General features: G+C 36.7%; 1 long non-coding RNA gene across 1 annotated transcript in view; it reads left to right on the forward strand.

The window, feature by feature from the left end:
- The first annotated feature begins 692 nt into the window (after positions 1–692).
- LOC125381898 overlaps positions 693–12,001 on the forward strand; it is a 36,206-nt gene continuing 24,897 nt past the window's right edge. The window contains exons 1-2 of the long non-coding RNA XR_007222121.1: positions 693–740; positions 4,269–4,351. This is a non-coding gene — a long non-coding RNA (uncharacterized LOC125381898). The remainder of the gene's footprint in view (positions 741–4,268; positions 4,352–12,001) is intronic.

Genomic DNA, 12,001 nt, shown 5'->3' on the forward strand with positions numbered 1-12,001 from the left:
TAGTATGAAAAACGTAAATCTAAAATTTGTAACACATAAAATATATGAATAACACATAAGATATGATTTGTATAATCATTTTAACCATCTATACCAATAAAAGTCTACAAATGGAGACTCTCACCCTCGTGTCTTTTGATATCTAAATATCAACAAGTGTTGATATTTTTTATATAAAAAAACACGAGGGTGAGATTTTATTTATCATCCAACATCATTCTTTCAACTTTTTCAGTTTGTAGACAGTAATAACCAGTGTCTTAGTACTGCTAAAAGCTTCAGTTGCAGAGCCAATAGTGATGTCATTTGATTGTGACATCATGGTAACTAATGACATCACAAGGGTCTGCAAAGCATTGTGATACAATTTCATTGCGGCGATATGTACAATGTAGATATCGCTTGATCTCACCCAAGCAATATCTCCTGCAGGAGCCAGTTTTGGATGATGAATAAACCTATAACACCCGACAAGTGATTTCCAGCTTAACAGCTTCAATTCGGAATTCACCATAATCAGCTGAGAGAAATATACACGCACTCATGTAAGTGTTTTAGCCCATGAAGAAACTACTTAACCAGGGGAAATTAGTCACAATAAATGCCACATATGTTTGAATAGTTTTCCTAATAAATGATGAGTGTGATATGGATGAATGCTATCAAGTAGTGCATGATGGCCTCACTGATCATGGACCTGTCGTGATGGAGCTGGTGCAGAGTGGAAGTGACCCATGCCGGTGAGGATCTAAGTACTTCGGAATGGACTGCTGCCACAGGAACTCGTTATTGGTAAGTAATTAAAATATGTATCCCATAGGGGGTAATATTTTATTTACTTACCAATAACGAGTTCCTGTGATTGCTGGTGGTCTTGTGACACTGCATGACCTTGAGTCTTGTAAACATCTCTTGTTGTTTTTCCAATATCATCATGACCAAGTTGTATTTCTATAAGTAAGATTTGACCAGACCATTTTTCAAATCTGTCAGCACCCTACCCATGCTCATGGTAAACATCTAAGACCTGCATCAATGGGCTTTTTTCCCACATTAAGCACACTGTGATATAACTGAATACTGTTCAAAGCGGCATAAAACCCAACTCACTCATAAGTAATTCAGATGCTGCTACCATACCATAGTTTATAAACTCTTTACAGAAAAAATAATCAATGTTAGCAAGTTTTGTGCACAGCATGCTTGAAATGCAAAATGATGCGTTCTCTATGTAGATTCCGCAACTGTGAAATTATATGGTATATTATCATTACTATTATTGTTGTTGTTGTTATTATTATGTGATATGTTTGTATTATTATCATAATGTGTTCTGTTTTAACTGTTTGTAGCTGGCGCATGTGTATATGTACTATATAAGTGATCTTATCATATTATCTTTTCAGTACAAGAAATAACTTTTTTAAATAAATGGAACTGTTATCATTGTATCTTTTTCTGTGCTTCTAGTGTTACAAAACCTCATACATAAAATGTTAACAGTGAAGGATGAATTATTTGTGAATGCAATCCATCTGGTATGTATTCTGTAAGTATATTTCTGGGAAATAGAGAATCAGTGAAACCATGTTATGTGGGATTAAGTAGCAGCAGCAGTAGAATTTAGGTTGAGCTTGGACCAGTGAAAGGTCTATTTGTGCCAAGCCCTTAACAAAATTTTAATTCAATCCTTAGTTTTGCACACAATTTTCTCATAATAAGCTAAAAAGAAAGAAACCAGTAATCGATATTTTTTCGGTCATGAAAAGATATGCTACAGGCAACTATGAGCAGCCTCTGTCTAAATGTTTCCTTGAGTTGATTATTATTTTTACAACATCTGCCGAGATTAAAAAGTCCTAAAACACTGGATACCATATCATTTGCAACCAAGCGAAAATGATGTTCAAAGAATAATCAATTATGGGTTATGAGTTATGTCCCTTTGTATGAAGCAGGTTCATACCACTGTATTAAACAGGTAGGTTTATACTTGTATAGTAAACAGGTTATACATCTAATAGTAAACAGGGTCATGCTACTGTATTAAACAGGTTTATAGCCTATATTAAACAGGTTTATACCTCTATAGTAAACAGGTTTATACCACTGTAAACAGGTTATACCCTTATAGTAAACAGGGGCGGTCGGGTAGCCTAGTGGTTAAAGCGTTCGCTCGTCACTCCAAAGACCCGGGTTTGAATCCCGACATGGGTTCAATGTGTGAAGCCCATTTCTGGTGTCCCCCGCCGTGATATTGCTGGAATATTGCTAAAAGGGGCATAAAACCAAACTCACTCACTCACCTATAGTAAACAGGTTCATACCCATATAGTAAACAGGTTTATACCCCTATAGGTAACAGGTTCATATCACTGTATAAACCAGGTTCATGCCACTGTATTTAACAGGTTTATACCCCTATAGTAAACAGGTTTATACCCCTATAGTAAACAGGTTAATGCTACTGTATTAAACAGATTTATACCCTATATTAAACAGATTTATACCCCTATAGTAAACAGGTTTATACCCCTATAGTAAACAGGTTCATGCCACTGTAGTAAACAGGTTTATAACCTATAGTAAACAGGTTCATGCCACTGTTGTAAACAGGTTTATAATGCATATAGTAAACAGGTTCATACCCCTTATAGTAAACAGGTTTATATGCCTATAGTAAACATGTTCATGCCACTGTAGCAAACAGGTTTATACACCTATAGTAAACAGGTTCATGCCACTGTAGTAAACAGGTTTATACACCTATAGTTAACAGGTGTATACCCCTATAGTAAACAGGTTTATACTCCTATAGTAAACAGGTTTATACCCCTACAGTAAACAGGTTCATGCCACTGTAGCAAACAGGTTTATACAATTATAGTAAACAGGTACATGCCACTGTAGTAAACAGGTTTATACCCTGCTGTCAACAGGTTTATACTCCTATAGTAAAAGGGTTTATACCCCTATAGTAAACAGGTTCATGCCACTGTAGCAAACAGGTTTATACAATTATAGTAAACTGGTTCATGTCACTGTAGGAAACAGGTTTATACATCTTTAGTTAACTGGTTCATGTCACTGTAGTAAACAGGTTTATACCCCTACATTAAACTGGTTCATGTCACTGTAGTAAACAGGTTTATAAATCTTTAGTAAACAGGTTCATGGCACTGTATTAAACAGGTTTATACCTCTATAGCAAACAGGTTTATACCCGTATAGTAAACAGGTTCAAGCCACTGTATTAAACAGTTTTATACCCAATAGTAAGCAGGTTCATACCACTGTATTAACCAGGTTCATACCACTGTATAAACCAGGTTCATGCCACTGTTGTAAACAGGTTTATACCCCTATAGTAAACAGGTTTATACCCCTTATAGTAAACAGGTTTATACCCCTATAGCAAACAGGTTTTTACCACTGTATAAACCAGGTTCAAGCCACTGTATAAAAAAGATTCGTGACATATATTAAACAGGTTCATGCCACTGTATTAAAAAGATTCATGCCATGTATTAAACAGGTTCATTCCACTGTATTAAAAAGGTTCATGCCACTGTATTAAAAAGGTTCATGCCACTGTATTAAAAAGGTTCATGTCACTGTATTAAAAAGGTTCATGCCACTGTATTAAACAGGTTCATGCCACTGTATTAAAAAGGTTCATGTCACTGTATTAAAAAGGTTCATGTCACTGTATTAAACAGGTTCATGCCACTGTATTAAAAAGGTTCATGTCACTGTATTAAACAGGTTCATGCCACTGTATTAAAAAGGTTCATGTCACTGTATTAAACAGGTTGATGCCACTGTATCAAAAAGGTTCATGCCACTGTATTAAACAGGTTCATGCCATTGTATTAAACAGGTTCATGCCACTGTATTAAACCGGTTCATACCACTGTTTTAAACAGGTTCATATGTATAGCACTGTAAAACTGGTTACAACCTTTTAGCTGGATCGTCATTATAACTGCCAAGCTGAATGAACAAATTAAAGTAAATTGATATAAAACTTCTAATGTGAACAACCTTCAAGCCTGATTAAGTAGGGCTATTTTCAAACTCAAGCAATTAACCAGTTTCAGTTTACTCCAAGTTGGGTGGGATTGTGTAGGCTCGTAGATATCCCAAATTTTAAGGAGTTCCCTTTTCTCACCATTACAAGCTGAGAGCCTGAACATAGTTCAACCATTAACATGCCTCCAAAGCTGGGATTTACCAGATTAACACCCAACCTCTTACATGTGTTTCAGGACTTCTGGAGACATGTTAGTGCCACCACCAGTAACCTCTGGACGGCAGACCATAAACCTGTCTCCAGCCTCCAACTAAACCGGTAAGCTAATGCCCATGTCAGTCCATACAAACTTCATCAGGCCAGTCTGGATACATCGTGGTACCAATTTCTTCAGCACTTCCTGCAAATGAGCCAGACATCATCAGTCTGGGAATTAACCCCCTTGACCCCCTGAACACACTCTGGTGCCAGAATTAGGCTCAATTGTCTCAGAAGCTCTGTTTGAACATTTGTGTGTGATAACTCCAGAGAAGGTATACAAACATCCCCCATGGCGCTTCCCATCTGGGAGCTATCGTGACCAGGGGGCTTGACCGATTCCCACAGTGACCGGTGGTTAGTCTTGCCTTCAGAGCCTGGGAATTTCCATTGGCCAGGGAGAAGAGAAGAAAAATACTCTCTCAAGGGAATGGTCAGATATCCCTGCTGTTGTGCTTGTGTTTTTTGGGAGTAACCACTTAAAGTGCTACTTGACTTGTTTATTGGTTTGGGGGTCTTTAAAGCAAAATGCCTGTAAACACATTCTGTGGTATGAACCTGGAGAATGTGGAAACTGTATCCAAGGAATTACCGCTGAAGCTGATTTCCTGGAGCATTTGTGATAATAAACATAGGGGATGATTCCAGATGAAATGACTTTTTAATTGAAAGGTATTATATCTGTTCATTTAATCTGGAAAATAACATTCGGGTGGTTCCTTGTAGGAGTCACAGCTTGCCACTGAGATGGCATGGACAATCAGTTATTTATCATGCTAGACCTAAGCACATGCACTACTTATGCAAGAATGACTGGGGATTAAGCAGATTAAGAGAATGTGATGTATTTTAATGTGACCAAGGGTGTTGGGTTAAACTACGGACCTTAGTAGCCTAAATAATGTTATTTAGTTGGTTGAATGCAGTCTTTGAGATATATAACAAAAATATAGAACATCAATGCCAGGGAACAACCATCTCAATCAGCCTCTGAAACAGATTCCATTGAAAATATTATATGAATGCATCACTGAATATCAGTGAGAACACAGGACAAAGTGACATAGGTGGAGTTAACATGGTTAATGGTACCAGTAGACCAAAGAGCATTATCAATAAAAGAAATATCTATGATCAGCAGATCCTGGAACTGCAAAGGGATGCAACTTTGCACAGCAAATCAATTGTTGTTGTGTCTTAGGCTTCACATACACATATTTATCGTAGTAGTAATGTCTTTTCAACACTTTTTCATATAGAGAGCTTGTGTTCCTTTGAGATATGCGTAATTCATTTTTGTTGTAATAGGATTTTGCAAAACGCAAGTTCAAGATGAGTTGATCACTTTGGTGAATATATTCACTGTATTTCTTAGTTTTCAAATTGGGAAGTGCTTTTGTGATTGCTTAGACTTTCTCACAGTCTATGAACCATATTATTTCTGCTTCTACCCAGCACAGGTAATGCTATAAGTCCAAATAAAGTAAGTCTAGATTCTCCACAGGTTCTGGATCTCCCATCTCACTGGGGCTCCTCTTCAGCTTAAATGGAGTTTTTCGTTTCTATCAAAATTATATATTTTCAGAGACCAAGTGTAAGTTTATGAACTTGGTTATTTCTAAGCCTATGGTTAATATAAGCCTTACTATACTGACAGTAACATCCCTATGTTCATAACCAGTCCCAGTTCTTCCTCAGATCATGTTATATGAATTACATACAATACATTTTTTCATAGATTAACTGTTATTATACAAAAATCATTCACAAACAGATTTACTAAGTTGTGATTATAAAATCAGCTGATAAGAAAATGAAAGTGTTTTTAAGACTCATGAGACCACATCCACATTCTAATGGACATGGGACTTTGCACTAGCCATGTTAATCAAATTTACATACCTCTACCATAGTATGCCACTGCTTCAAAGATATTCCTTTCAACAAATAAAACTATTTAGCTACAAAGCATATTTGAATCCCCACTGAACCACAAACCTTCCAAACCAATTACACATGATATTACAAACACACAGATTACCTCCAAAAACCCAAACAAATGATTAACTTTAAAAAGTCAGGGGCAAGTCAAGCCAATTAATGAAAGTGGATGTTTATCAATCTTATATACTTTAGTGTTCCAACAGAAGTGATTCAGCCAAGTTTTGCCAAAATTTATAAATCAGCACCATAAAGCAAGAACCTCCAGCCAAATAGCAGACTTCAAACCTCTGCCAAATGTTGGCCTTTGCTTATAGGTGGTAAGCCATGTTTCTCTTTCAGTTGAAACAGCATGCACATCTTCCCGCAGGTTGTTTCAAGGAAAGGCTGTTTTCTCCTCATCTAAACACTGTTTTCTATCAAATTACACCTCATTTAATGATGAAAGCTGTAGTAGTATTTAAGGAATTTATGTCTTTAGGGTGTGCATTAGTTTTGATTCTTCCTTGAGGAGTAGTAGGTCTACTAGACTGAAAATAACCAATATTATGACTACAATGGTTAAGGGTTGCCAATAATTACATCTGCATGTATAAGAGTTGCTGTCTAGCAAGTTGTTGTATTTTTGGTGTGATTTTCTCCTTGAGATTTTGTTGATGGAGGGGTGCCATTTTTGCTGATGTATTGGTTTGCCTTATTTTTGTAACCACCCAAAATATGGAACCAAATGGTATTCCTTCTACTTCACTTATTTACTTAGATCCCGTTCCACAAAGTGATCTTAGCGCTACCATTGCTGTAATTCTAGGTTAAAGGATGGGAGTTACGATCACCCAAGCGATGTTTTCGCTTTTTGAAACAGGCCCTTTGTCATAACTGTAGGGTAATTTGATTGGTAAGGCGATAATGATACTCATATTATGTTTTTGATAGATCATAATGAATTTTTTGTCATAAGGCAATGATAATGTAATTTTGTCAGATGGTAATGTTGTATTTCTCACATGGCAATGTGAGGCTATTTTGTTATGTGAGTGATGTCATTTTGTCACATGGCAATGATGTCATTTTATTATTCAGCAATGATGTCATTTTGTCATACAGCCATGATGTCGTTTTGTCACATGGCAATGATGTCATTTTGTCATTCAGCAATGATGTCATTTTGTCATACAGCCATGATGTCATTTTGTCACATGGCAATGATGTCATTTTGTGATTCGGCAATGATGTCATTTTATCTTACAGCCATGATGTCATTTTGTCATACAGCCATGATGTCATTTTGTTATACAGCCTTGATGTCATTTTGTCACATGGCAATGATGTCATTTTGTCATTCAGCAATGATGTCATTTTGTCATTCAGCAATGATGTCATTTTGACATTCAACAATAAAAATGTCATTTTGTCATATCAACAATGATAATGTCATTTTGTCACATGGCAATGATGTCATTTTGTCACATGGCATGCAATGATGTCATTTTGTCATACAGCAATGATGTCATTTTGTCATTCAACAACAATAATGTCAATTTGTCATATCAGCATTGATAAGGTCATTTTGTCATTCAACAACAATACTGTCAATTTGTCATATCAGCATTGATAAGGTCATTTTGTCATTCAGCAATATTAATGTCATTTTGTAATACTGCAATGATGTCATTTTGTCACATGGCAATGATGATGTCAATTTGTCATCAGCAACGATAGTGTCATTTTGTCATCAGCAACGATAGTGTCATTTTGTCATTCAGCAATGATAATGTCATTTTGTCATACAGCAATGAAAATGTCATTTTGTCATTTAGCAATGATGTCATTTTGTCATTCAGCAATGATGTCATTTTGTCATTCAGCAACAATAATATCATTTTGTCATATCATCAATGATAGTGTCATTTTGTCATTCAGTAATATCAATGTCATTTCGTCATTCAGCAATGATGTCATTTTGTCATATCAGCAATGATAATGTCATTTTGTCATTCACCAATGAAAATGTCATTTTGTCATACAGCAATAATGTCATTTTGACATATCAGCAATGATGTCATTTTGTCATTCAGCAATATTAATGTCATTTTATCTTTCAGCAATGATGTCATTTTGTCATACAGCACTATTAATGTCATTTTATCATTCAGCAATGATGTCATTTTGTCATACAGCAATGGTGTCATTTTGTCATACAGCAATAATACTGTCACCTGCCATAGATGCATTTGAATTTCTTATGACAATTGATCATGTTCTAATGATAAGTAGATGGTAATGGCAGTTACCATCTGAAGACACACCTTCACTTAAACCACACAAAATGTGTTACCAAGCATGCATCATTGTTACATGCCTATCCCAATGAAACACACACAGAATGTAGGCCTACAGGGATGACTTAACAGGAACTTAACAGTGTCTTCATCTTCCAATTTCTCAGGATGATCATTATTGAGTTGGAGTGAGTGAGTTGGGTTTTATGCAGAATTTTAGCAATATTCCAGCAATATAATGGCGGGGGACACCAGAAACGGGCTTCACATAGTACCCATGTTGGGAGTCGAACCCGGATCTTCAGCGTGACGAGCGAATACTTTGACCACTAGGCTACCCCAGTATTGAGTTAGAAACTGTCAACTGTTAACTATACCTTTTTCAATGTTTGTCTATATACCTAATCTCATCTATTACACCTTTGTGTGAAGCCCATTTCTGGTGTCCCCCGCCATGATATTGCTGGAATATTGCTAAAAGCGGCGTAAAACCATACTCACTCACTCACACCTTTGGTACCCAGAGGTGCTTCTAGGATGAGAAGTTCCCAGCAATCCATGCTTTGCATATGATGCAAGCCAATTTACCAGGTGGTCCTGCTTGGGAATGTGGTTGACTGACATCATCATGCCCAGTTGGTGTGGGAATATGGTCATAATATATGTCACTGGTTTGTCCGGTCCAAAACAAACAATCAAAACATGTCCGGATTAATTTTTTGAGAAGCATTCTGCTGGCTATATCCCTGAACTGATTACATGTTACTCGTTTCTTATCTGTTGGAGGGCCCAGTGGTTTTGGAGGCCACAACTCCTGATGCAGAGTTCTCTTCCTTAGCAGTACCAGGATCTGGTGTTCATAGGTTTGAATCCCAGATTCATCTGCATCAGTATCTTTGCTCTGTGAGCACCATGCTTGTGAGTTAACCCAAGAGGTATACATTGATGACAAGCATCACATTGAACAGCCCCCTAACATTAAAAAGATACACCATGATGTGACTGACACACTGTTGAAACCTGGTAAACCCTATTCACTATATATGTGTAAATGGAATATACAAAAAGTACCAAAAAGTACTTCTTTTATATGTGTTTTTTTGTTCATTTAGGAAATAAAGCCTGCAGGTGTCTCCTTCCAACACCATCAAACACCAAGACGTGAAGATCCGGAGTAGAATAGGTCTTGAGCAACCCATACTTGCCGTAAAGGCGACTATGCTTGTCGTAAGAGGCGACTAACGGGATTGAGTGGTCAGGCTTGCTGACTTGGTTGATGCATGTCATCAATCCAAATTGCGTGGATTGATGCTCATGACATTAATCACTGGATTGTCTGGTCCAGACTTAATGAGTGCGGCATTAAACAAGAAACCGACCAACCAACCATCCAACACCCCATCCCTCCCTTTACTGCACTTTTCACCAAACCCCCTTTGGGGAGGCAAAAGAACACATATTCAGTTGCATAAAAAATAACATCATCTTGGAAATCTTGGAAATGTTTGTTTGTTTGATTTTTTGTTTAACCCTGCACTCAGCAATATTCCAGTTATATGATGGTGGTCTGTAAATAATCAAGTCTGGATCAGACAATCCAGTGATTGACATCATAAGCATCGATCTACGCAATTGGGATACGATGACATGCATCAACCAAGTCAGTGAGCCTGACCACCCGATCCCGTAAGTCACCTTTTACGGAAAGCATGGGTTGCTGAAGACCTATTCTCTACCCGGATGTTCACAGATTAATCTCTTTATGTCCATGCACCGAAACAAACATCCCATGGAAGTCTCTAATAGTTTGGCAGGTCTAGACTTCTTCAATCAAGATACAATTATGAGATTCTCTTGGCTCCTTTCTATTATAAATTATGCGACAACTTAGCAAATCATAGTCTTATAATATTTTCATTTCAGAAACTAAGTGTTAGTCTAAAGAAAACATATGTACAATATTTACATACACGATTACAACCAATTTGACATTGTTTCACTGAAAACTGTACAAATATTAGCTCAATCTGCCCCTCCTTACACCATTACCACAACAACCTTCTAATAAAAATAAAAATGAATTATTAACCAAAAACATAACTGACCTGGTTGAACTGATCTTTTAGAAACAGAAGTGTCTGTTAATAAAACTGCCATCAAGTTTGTTCCATAAACATTTTTTCCGTCCAGACACCATTAAGACCAAGGAATGGATGATCTCTGATAAAAAAAACCGACAAATTGCAGTTTTATAGAAAAACAGGCATCCAGTATGGACATATTTACGAGGTAATATTTGGAAGCAGTCGACGGATATTGGCACCAAGCCTGGACATAGCTGACCATGGATGATGATAGATGGATATGTACATGAGATTCACTGACTCCAAACTTGCACTTTCATAATGGAGGTCTGATATTGACGCTTGATTGATGGCTATGTGCATGCAATATGATCCCCACATGGAGAAGGATGTACATTAGGAACAGAATACTAATGATTTTAGGCTTGAAGATGTATAGAGCAAGACTACCTTATGTTTTTTCATGAATGGGTATGAGTATAAAGTAGGCTTGACACAATTTTATGGATAACAACTTCTTTAATACTGTAAAAAGTGATGTTTCGGTATAGACTCTTATACCGTTGTCAAGCAAGACTGAATGAGGGACATAGTACAGAATATATATAGTAGGTGGAGGGTAACAGTATAAGCTTCCTCGTCTCTCTCTCTGCAGAAAAAAAGTGTATAAAGTTGATACTCAGACCAGAAGGGAAAAACTGAATAAAAATTATCATTTTTTATCCCTTTAAGAAATTAAAGTATATTTTTTATAAAGACAATGTTTGGTATAATAAATGATATTCATGATACATATTACAGTAATATATATAAATATATTTCTATGAAAATTAAGTTAGCTGACCTAGTTGATTGAAAATATAATTTTAATGAAGCATTGTGATTAGAGTGTATTTAACCAACCAGCTCAAAACTTCACAAACTGTATTTATTCAACACAAAAGTTCAAATCTGAAACTTACAATAACCGCTTCCACCTCAAAAGATTTTAACTGCATATTTAAATATATAAATATATGATAACGTCTCATCTGCTAATGTAAGTAGCAGCTGTCAAATGTCAATACCCTGGATGACTCAATACTGAGACATCAAAGTCAGTTTAGAAATGGTAAGTCTATAAAGGAAGCACAGTTTATCAGCAGCATCACGGAACCTAGGAGTCTATTCTCACAATCTCCCCACCCTGTAGAGAGAGAGATGAGGAAGCTTATACACAAACCATCTCATCCTCACTCCATGTGTTGTCGGTTTCAGCCACTGACATGCACTGAGTCATCAATAATGCGGACACGTGCATCATGGCCTGATGGTGTATTATGGCGCTGATTTCGGTTCGTTACAAGCGCTTCCTGCAACTGGTCTGCATCACGACGCTATGCCTGCTGCTATAACAGTGCTGTTTC

This window comes from Haliotis rufescens, unplaced genomic scaffold (genome assembly GCF_023055435.1).
Source record: "Haliotis rufescens isolate VD_foot unplaced genomic scaffold, xgHalRufe1.0.p SCAF_2, whole genome shotgun sequence".
NCBI lineage: Eukaryota > Metazoa > Mollusca > Gastropoda > Lepetellida > Haliotidae > Haliotis > Haliotis rufescens.